Source organism: Bactrocera oleae, chromosome 3 (genome assembly GCF_042242935.1).
Source record: "Bactrocera oleae isolate idBacOlea1 chromosome 3, idBacOlea1, whole genome shotgun sequence".
NCBI lineage: Eukaryota > Metazoa > Arthropoda > Insecta > Diptera > Tephritidae > Bactrocera > Bactrocera oleae.
This window is the reverse complement of record NC_091537.1, coordinates 27,532,554-27,542,519: the sequence shown is the minus strand read 5'-3', so window position 1 is coordinate 27,542,519 and position 9,966 is coordinate 27,532,554. Positions and strand designations below refer to the sequence as shown.

The 9,966-nt window shown below is 36.8% G+C and overlaps 1 long non-coding RNA gene across 3 annotated transcripts; it reads right to left on the bottom strand.

Annotated features, from left to right (window-relative positions):
* Positions 1–3,533: 3,533 nt before the first annotated feature.
* Positions 3,534–5,724, bottom strand: LOC118683198 (uncharacterized). 3 transcript variants are annotated; one of them, XR_004979100.2, is made up of 3 exons: positions 4,465–5,692; positions 3,984–4,126; positions 3,534–3,929 (listed from the first exon to the last, which is right to left on the bottom strand). It is a non-coding gene; the product is annotated as an uncharacterized lncRNA (long non-coding RNA). The 3 variants fall into 3 exon arrangements; XR_011395092.1 differs by having other exon boundaries at positions 3,534–4,149; positions 4,465–5,724; XR_004979099.2 differs by having other exon boundaries at positions 3,534–4,126; positions 4,465–5,724.
* Between the last annotated feature and the right edge of the window lie 4,242 nt (positions 5,725–9,966).

Sequence of the window (9,966 nt, the reverse complement as noted above, 5' to 3'; positions counted from 1 at the left end):
TTTGTTTTTGGGTTTGCCTTTGTTTTTGTTTTTTTTTACTGCTGCTGAAAGCATACGCAGCTTAAGTTGAAGCCATACGCATGCAATAACAACAACAAGCAGCAGCCTGCCAAAGCGCAACAATAACTATAACAAAAACAATATCAAAAGCACATAAACAGGCTTCAAAGTGTAGATCTTAAAATACGAAATTAAAATATTTGCGAATTTACGATATTTATGCAAAAAAGCTGAAGACCTGCGCAATGAAAATTTTTAAATTAAGCACCCACTTACACATACATATCTACAAACAAATTAAAAGGGTAAAACGATTACTTTCGTACACAAATGTGTAAAGTTATCTTTCGTTGCTATATTTACAAATGAACTTGCAATTAAAATTGCTGATGAAATATGCCAGTTTCTTGGCATAAGGTTGAATAACCGTACCTTTGTGCCATTGGAGAGGCACAACAAGGCTTGGTCCATATCTCAAACAAAGCAATGTCCATTTGCTCTTATTTAGGTACACATACGCATATCTTTTAAAGTGCATATGCGCCGCAAACACACACATACACATACGAGCTTTTTTTCGAGTATTGCGATAATTAGCCCGAACGCTCCCTTTTATTCCACCGCATCATATATACATATGTATAAAAGTATTTACTGTCCGCCACTGCGATCACTTGCTCTCTTTTATTTGTTGTGCTTTGGCGCTCTTCATTTGCACACCCACAATTTATCTTTTCTACTGGGAAATGCAAGCCCAGCAACAACTATTTGCGATAGCTGGGTGCAAAGTCCATATACATATGCATGTATGTATGTGCACCCGGTTTGGTTGCCGCTGTCAGCAAAACATACATACGTTTCGAGCAAATAGCGCTTTGCAATAACAATTGTGCAACCAATCCCGAAGAATTCTCTGCGAATTCAACTTAAAAGTAAAAGTGAAATTAGAGTTACCATAGAAATCAAAACAAGAAAAAAACGTTAACTTCAATTGCACCGATTATAGTACACTCAACAATTACAAAATAATCCTCACAAGAATTACAATTTCTTCGGAGATTGCACCATTATCTTAGACAATAACCGATGCCGAATTTTTTGGCGAAATCTCGTCAAACTCCCACTACGATCGTTTAGTTTGTGTGGTAGCTAAAATATATGTATGCTATAGTGATCAGATCTAAACAATTTCTTCGAAGTTAGACCATTACCTTAGACAATAATGCATACCAAGTTTCGTTGTTGCTGTTGTAACGGTTATCTAGTCCTCGCTTGGATGATAAGTTATAGTTTGGTTGTCATCGAGGTCATCTAACGGGAGGTTCAAGAAACAAGTTGTTTCGACGTGGTCGGACCATAGGGAAAAGTGTTAGATGAGTTGGGCCTGCAAAGAGGTAGTTAGTATCAGGCGGAGACTCATTGGACGCAGGACATATGTTTGGAAGGTCGGGGTCTATTCTGAATAAGTAGGAGTTTAACCTGCTACAATATCCAGAACGAAGTTGCGCGAGGGTCACTCTGGTTTCGCGAGGCAATTCGAGCTCTACGTCTGCTATGGGTGGTGATTTGACTCCTAGTACGCCATTCACTGAGAGGGAGTCGGTGAAGGTGTTGGTGGCTCCACTGTGAATGGCGGTCAGTGCCTGTCTGAAGTTCGTTGCGTCCGAAGTCCGGTCGGCGTACTGTCTGATTTCGTCGACGTAATCAAGGAAGGACCTCTTGATGTTCCTAGGAGGCGGTTCCGCTTTCTGCGAAAACACCCCAGCAGAAACTGCTTGAATAGGAGCTCATTATGTTCCTTAACCGGAAGCATAGTGGGACCACTATTCCGACTTTCCACACATCGGGTATTTGAAGAGTGGACATCGACAAGTTGAGGACCTTGGTGAGGTAGCTTACTTCCGTCGAGCCTAGATGTTTTAGCATCAGCATGGTTATTCCGTCAGGGCCAATGGATTTAAACGACCTTTTTGATAACACTCTGAACTTCCCCATTTGTGAAAGTAAGTGGTGCGCAGTCTTTTGGCATTTTGCGCAGCCGTCGGGTAACACATCGTTTGGCCTTGTCGGTCGAAGGGTACAGTGTAATCTGCCGGCTAAAATAGCTTGCGTACTTCTTCGGGTCAGAGGAGGTATGGCCATCGAATTGAATTTCAACCGGTCGTCAAGTCTTCTCGGATTAATCATGGCCTTGACGGTAGTCCAAAGCTTACTCACAACGGTGGAGAGATTTCAGACTTCAGGTGCTCTATCCATTTTGTCCGTTGATTTACCTTTTGCCGAATCTCCAAATTGAGATCCCTTATTCGGGGATCACAGGGATCGGCATAGCGTAAGGTGTCGCTCTCGTTTGCTAATACAGCTGCTTCGGCTGGGAAATTAGGGCGGAGTTCCGCGATTCTTCCAGCCGATATGAAGCGAGCAGTAGCAGCAGCGATCACTTTGCGGAATTGACGCTCGCCAACGATGACGTCCGTGGGAATGGGTAGTGCGTTCAAGGTGCTCTCAGTAAATTCTGTGAAGGCGACCCAGTTAGCTTTGTTAAAGCTAATAAAGGTACGTTGAAACCTGCACAACTCAGAAGATCTGAGCGGCTGTTTAACTCGGTTTCTTGGACCGCAGCTATCGATACGCGTTCCCGGCTCATAGAGGCAACTATCTCCTCGATCTTACTCTAGAGTCCGTTGCAGTTAAATTGTAGAATTCGAGTTTATCGCGGGTGTCCGGTTGTGATTCTGGGAATGAGGGAGGTGGTGGTTGTTGCAGCTGTATTATCTGCATGAGCGGTTGTCGACTGTGGTATTGTTTGGCGACGCCACTATATGAGATTGCGGAGGCAGACTCCTACAGCACGGGGAGCGACTCAGCTGTAGCTGATCATTTACATACATAAGAAATATAATTATAGGGCCTTCGACGTTTCCTACTGAGTGTTACAAACCCTGTTCAAGGTATAAAAACAGTTGATCCAACCAAAATGGGTAACACCTTTCAGGGTTAGGTTGAAATGTAGTTTCAGCCCTTAATGTAAAGAGATAGACCTAATATATTCCTATTTTTCTCGTACACTGTGTTCGAACGAGATTTTGATTCATACACTCACATAAGTAAGTATTTCTCTAGAATATCAAACTTTCAGTGTTATTTTGCATTTCTAATAGTGGTTATAAAGATATGACACTTTCTCGAAACAGACGATCGGATCACTAAGCTGAAACCTGAATCGCGAGTTTTTTAAAAATGTGTTTTATTAATTATTCCTCCATAATATCTCGAGTTTATTTTGAATGATTCTAAATAATAAAGTAGACTCAATGAAAATAGAATCATTCACGAATACCTAACATCGCCATATTTTTTTCTAATGTATGGAACATTCTAACCGATTTTAGATTGACCTACCAATTAATGCATCGGTGCTGCAGAGTTATACTACGAGATTTCCCATGGACTGGTATATTGTTCGAACATATTTTGCTTAAGAGGCGGGGTGTGGAGGGACTACAAGTGAAGTTTGTAAAAACAAATATTGATTTTATGTTCGATATAGTAATTTTTTATTTATTTTTAGCGTAAACCAATACTTCTGAATAAGTTTTTCGCTTTTTTTTTGCAATATTCTTTACACCATAATCAATTTCTTTCATATCTTCTTGGTTCTTCTTCTTAAGTTGATAAAGTTGGTCCCACCTCCGATTCGCCTTTTTCTTATTTCAACAGAAATTCATCATAGCTGTCATGTAATCGTAGCCCTTAATTCTTCTTCCATGATGGCTTTCAAAACTACTGGGTTTCTTTCTAAGTATTATGGAATTTTTCAATGGAGCTCGGATAGTTCGGTTTAGCGCATAAATCGAAAACCTCTCTTAATTTCCCATTTTGGTGAATTTCAGTTTAATTTCAATTTGCTACCAGTTGTAGGATATTAACTGAAGATCTATATTTCAAAACCTTTTCAATATTATCAGTTTCTCTAGACTTACATACATATGTATATTTGAGAATGTTGTTCAAAATCAACTTGAAACAAGTTTAAGTAGTATGTTTTCGGGGAAATATTTATATAAACGAGCCCGTATGTCATTTACATTTTACTCGGCGGATAGTCAACATTTGATCGGTGCAACTGAAATCACATAATTTGCTTTGCTGAAATCGATTAAGTAAGTATTATGGTTAAAAATTGGCACATTTTTCGAGCGATTTAATCTCTTTGCCGTTTTGACTTTGTAACATGAAATGTTTGTTTACTAAAAAAACACGTTTTTGTTTACTGGTGAAATCATTATAAATATATACTTACGTTTGCAAACGTCAGTATACGAGTATAACACTGTATACTTAAGTAATCAACAGAACGAAATTTGTAAATAAAACTTGCCAATTTCATTTTTACAAGCAATTTTAAAATTCAAATAAAGTTCAAACTCGAGTCCATATAATATATAATCTAATCATATTTACCGATTACGTTAGTTTCAATTTGCATGTGTTGTCAATCGTGTTTGGAAAGTGGGCGGGTCGCCGGCGAAGCGATGCTGTTGAACGGCGTTCAGAAATAGCGAGGAAATAGTTGTACGTGATTCCAGTCAGTTCACATGTTAAGATTTCAAGGGCTTGTCACTCGAAAGTCAATATCTGTTTATATAGTATACCATATATATATATACATACATACATGTGGCAGTACACAAGTACAGATTTATCGCACACCTCCAACAGTAATTTACAATTACTGATAGCATAAACGTACATATATAAAAATATAACGAATACCTTATATAAATTAGTATATATGTATATATTGAAAATATTTTTAAAAAAATGTTATTATAGAAAACTCAAAATTAGTAAAGGTTAGTTTGGGTTATACTGGCCGGTTTACACGCCATACATAGACCTACTGGCCTAATGCCAGATGGAGGTTCAGTTTAATTTGAGCTGAAGTATTCGGTATACGACTAATTTTGACACTTCATCTAGTCCCTTGAACTCCAATTCAGAAACATAGGCTCCAGCGTCTCTCTTATGCCTACTTTCCTGCACTTAATAATGCACATACGGCTTGCATTTGATGATAGTAGATTGTGACCTGTCATTACGCCAACATGTCGCCTTGATCCGTCTGTCAGCCACTTAGGAAATTTCACTGTATATCACAGTTTTTAGTGACTTCCGTATTTCGAATACTGGTACTCAGTAGCCAGACTGATAGCACTTTTGGCAATCACATCAGCTATTTCGTTTCCCGGAATTCTTTTGTATGCCTCCTTGCTTCCAAGGACATTCACATACGTAATGCGATGTGAGATTATTGCTTTAATTACCACCTGGCTATCGACGTACATATATATTGATCTTCTTGATGTTTATTATATATATAAGCTGTCTAAGCCACTTTCCTGACCGCAAAGACTTCCTGCAAGATACTGCAGTATTACGGAAGCTTGACGGCTCACCTACGACCTTATCCAGCTATGAGCAATAAATTCTGGCTCCCACTTCATTAGCTATTTTTGATCCGTCCGCAGAGATGTTGTAAGTTCCGCTGGCTAATCGCATACTCCTGCGTCATCCGCTCTCTTTTAGTGTGAAAGTGAAAGTTAAAAGTTAAAATATAAAAGTAATAATAAGAAATTGAAAAATTTTTGATTTATAAAAATTATACATATGTATAAGTGCATGAGAAGACGTAAAAATGCCCAGAAACGATCAATTTCATGGCAAGAGTGTTTTCGAGAGTTTACATATAATTTAGTTAAATACTTTACTATACCTTAAACGACACATTTACCAAGCTGTTGGACCGTTTTTATATAAATTTGCTACGAAACACTCTCCTAGTGCCTTCTTAGAGCAGCCCAAATTTGGAGAGATAGGCCTATGGTTACACGCCTACTTCCCATATAACGCCGTTTTAAACCATATAGCAAACTCAATATATGGCAACTTTTTTTCAAAACAAACTGAATATAAAAACTTCAATACCGGCGTACAAATTTAGGGCGTCTTCATCGATTAATAATTGTAATAAATGTTAGTACAGTGTAATGTGGTTCCGAAAATTGAATTATATCCTCAAGTTCCCAAACATGAAACGCTTAAGTTCTCAAAATATCCTTTATCAAGCACACTGAAAAATTTCAAAATTCATTAAACCATATAAATTATTAATTATGCATATTGCTCGGCTACACCCGAAATTATCTCATTACTTGCCTTAAAAGTAATTCCATTTATCCGGGTTTTCACTGAATTTTGCAAACAATCTTGGTATGATAAACACTGATATTTTCCCGTTACTAACGTATTAAGAACGTAAGAATAAGTAATGGTCCTATTGAATGTATCTACACATATTTTCTATAATTTCAGTGCCCACTTAATTCATGGTTTCGACATTTTTTGCTACCAGATTAGCTCATTCTACAGTTCACATTTAAAAGCGGACTGATAGAACCAAATATATTCGGTAGGTTGGGGCCTAAGAAATATATTACCCGATTTCATAAATTTTTACTACCAATAACATTAAGCAAAGCGAAATATTATCACGTTGTTGTTAAGCTATCTCTTGAATCAGCCGACCAAAAAGTGCACTACAGGATTTGAAATCATATTATAAGGTGTATGGGGATTCAAGAGTATCATCTGATTTCTTTCATTTTTGTAACTAAATCAGGTTTTGTTAAATAATTTATATTCACGTAATTTAATAAAGACTTTTCAGATACTCAGCAATAAATATAATAGAAAGTAAATCATAGAGAGGGATAACGTTCCGTAAAATATAAAATATGAGGGCTCGGGGAGGCACAGAAAGATTCCGTTCATTTCATTGCACCGATTTAAAAATTCCGAATAAAGTTTGCAATGAGATTGGGAACAATGAGGAAAGTAGTGAGTTCCACGAATCTAACCGGGTGTCATCAAACGCATAACATACACGCATTGACCACTTAAAAACTCGATTCGAAAACAAGCTACTTTAGTTAAGAACTTCACACAAAATATTTATTTATGATAAACACATATGTAGTAACTTCATATACATACATACACACATAAAAATTTTAAATATTTACTTAGTTGTAAGATACTCCTCTTCTACTTATAGTATTTATCGACTTAACGCACTCGTACAGCTCGTAACTGTATATCAATGCGCTTATCACTACTACGAAAATCGTAGCTATTTTTATAAAATGTTTACATTACCATTATTTACGTGTATGTATGTATACCATAGTTATTATATTGAAGCGTACAAAGCTTTTTATGATAATTCACTTGAACTACATCCAGATATACATACATACATACATATATGTACATATGTTACATACATACTCATGTCTGGAGGTAACGCTTTAATGGTGGCGCTAATCTCTTTGACGTAATTGAGGGCGTCGTCTACTTCATTATACCCTGAACAGGTTATATTAATTTTGCCACGAAGTTTGTAACACCCAGAAGGAAACGTCGGAGACCATATAAAGTATATATATAAATGATCACTGTGACGAGCTGAGTTGATTTAGCCATGTCCGTCTGTCTGTCCGTCCGTCCGTCTGTCCGTCTGTCCGTCTGTATATACGCGAACTAGTCCCTCAGTTTTTGAGATATCGATCTGAAATTTTGAACACTTCTTTTTCTCCCCAAGAAGCTGCTCATTTGTCGGAACGGCCGATATCGGACCACTATAGCATATAGCTGCCATACAAACTGAACAATAGGAATCAAGTGCTTGTTTGGAAAAGTCTTTTATTTGACGAGGTATCTTCACGAAATTTGGCATGTATTATTATTTAAAGCATTAATCTAATCTCCGAAGAAATTGTATGGATCGGATGACTATAGCATATAGCTGCCATATTAACTGAACGATCGGCGATATTTGACGAGGTATCTTCGCGAAATTAGGCACGAGTTATTGCTTAAGGCAACAAATTATTCTCCACAGAAATTGGTCAGATCAGATCACTATATCATATAGCTGCCATACAAATTGAACGTTCGGAATCAAGTTCTTGTAAGGGGCCTTCGTTTTTGTGAAGGGTATTATAGCTTCGGCGCAACCGAAGTTAACGTTTTTTCTTGTTTTGTTTGCTTATACATACATATGTATGTATGTGTATAATAATATATATTTACGTATTTATTGCATGACATGAAATTATATGCGCACGAATAAGAAAACATTATATATTGATAACTAATTAAAATATACCCGCACGAAGAAGCTTTCAATGCAAAACAAATAAAATATTAACGAGGATCAATCGCTGACATTGTTTTTATGTTAAGCACTGTTTTTTTTAATCGAATGATCTTCACTGAATTTTAGAAAATAATACTATATTGAGCTTCCGGACTAGATGCGCCTCCACAAGAATTATATGTGCATATGTGAGATGTATTTATACGTGGGTTACAGTGTATTTTTCTTGCCATGGGCACTACTGATATTGTCAGACGCAATTATATTGCATCAGTACAATGAAGTATTACGTGATCGCTGTCCGTTCATTAAATAATTTTGTGAAGATCTAATCAGTTATGGTGTCAGAAAATATTGTTGCTCTTCGCAAATAACTGAGGCATCAATAAAATCTTACTTTGGTTAAAATGTTTGTAAAAAACCGCAGAAAAGAGTCTTGAGTTGATTAGGGTAAATTGTTTTGCTTGGTGGTGGCAAATAATCGTCATTCTTCTAACCAATCATTAGTTTGTGATAAGTTGTAAGTGAAATTAAATTAAAAAATAAAATAAAATGGAAAGAATGTCTCTTAGATGGAACCTAAACCCTAATAGCAGTTCTCATTGATTGAAAGGTACTCAATAAAGTAAGCCCGTATATCTTATCAATACAATAAAAACATTATTAATCTCTATAATTTTTTTTCCATGGTTAATCCAGAAATATTAACAGCAAACCTAGTAAATTCCAAGCAAACAATAGCAAGACAAACTGGTGTGATTAAAAATTGTATAGCTCTAAATTTGCAAACATCATCTCATCGGGGTGAACTGAAACCCCAAGTGACTCTAAGAGCCAGACGAAGTAGGAAGCGCCAAACAAAGCCATTGCATGCAGTTCGCTGGTAATTTAGTTATATCCTGAAAATAGGTATTAAACGGGATTAAAGAACTAAGCTGTATTCAGTAGATTGTAGAATAAAATAGGCCAAAGGAACTAAAACATTCTAGTCATCATCATATAAAAGCTTACGATCTCAAACTTCAATTTGTAGACCTTGAAGCAATGAGTCTATCTGTTGGATATTATTAAAGCGGTCAGTAAAAATCTGAGTTCTTTCGCTCGGATGTCATTAACTAGGATCCTTCTGATATAAATAAATAATAGTTACTCTGCTATTCGGACGGAGACAAATTCTACAAATGATAAATCGTCAGAATTCGTCCAGACGTTCTTTAGTTATAAATGGTGTAACTAACCTGACTTTAATTCGTTTATAGAGATTTTCGATAACAAATAACAAACATATTGCCCCCTCTCAGTGAACGGCGTACTTGGAGTCAAACTACCATTCTTCCCCTTATGGTCCGACCACGTCGAAACAGCACGTTTCCTGAGCTTACCGTTAGGTGACTTCGATGAAAACCAACCCGAACCTTACCAAGTGGGGATTAGATAACCGCTACAACAACAACAACATATCGGTCAAAGTTTAGAAACATCTAAAGAAAGCTGCAAGAATAATTTACACTAAATTGGGAGTAAGTACTTAATGGAATAAGAATTATCAATCCAGATCGATCGTTAAATCCGTATTAATCGATAGAATCGTGTTCGACTTGCCCGCCTGAATCAAATTTAAAGAAAACAAGTAAGGAAGGGTTAAGTTCGGATGTAACCGAACATTTTATACTCTTGCAAAGTCAAATGGTATACTCGTTTGAGATTTCTTTGTGGATTGGCTGATATTTTCGGTAGAAGGTCAA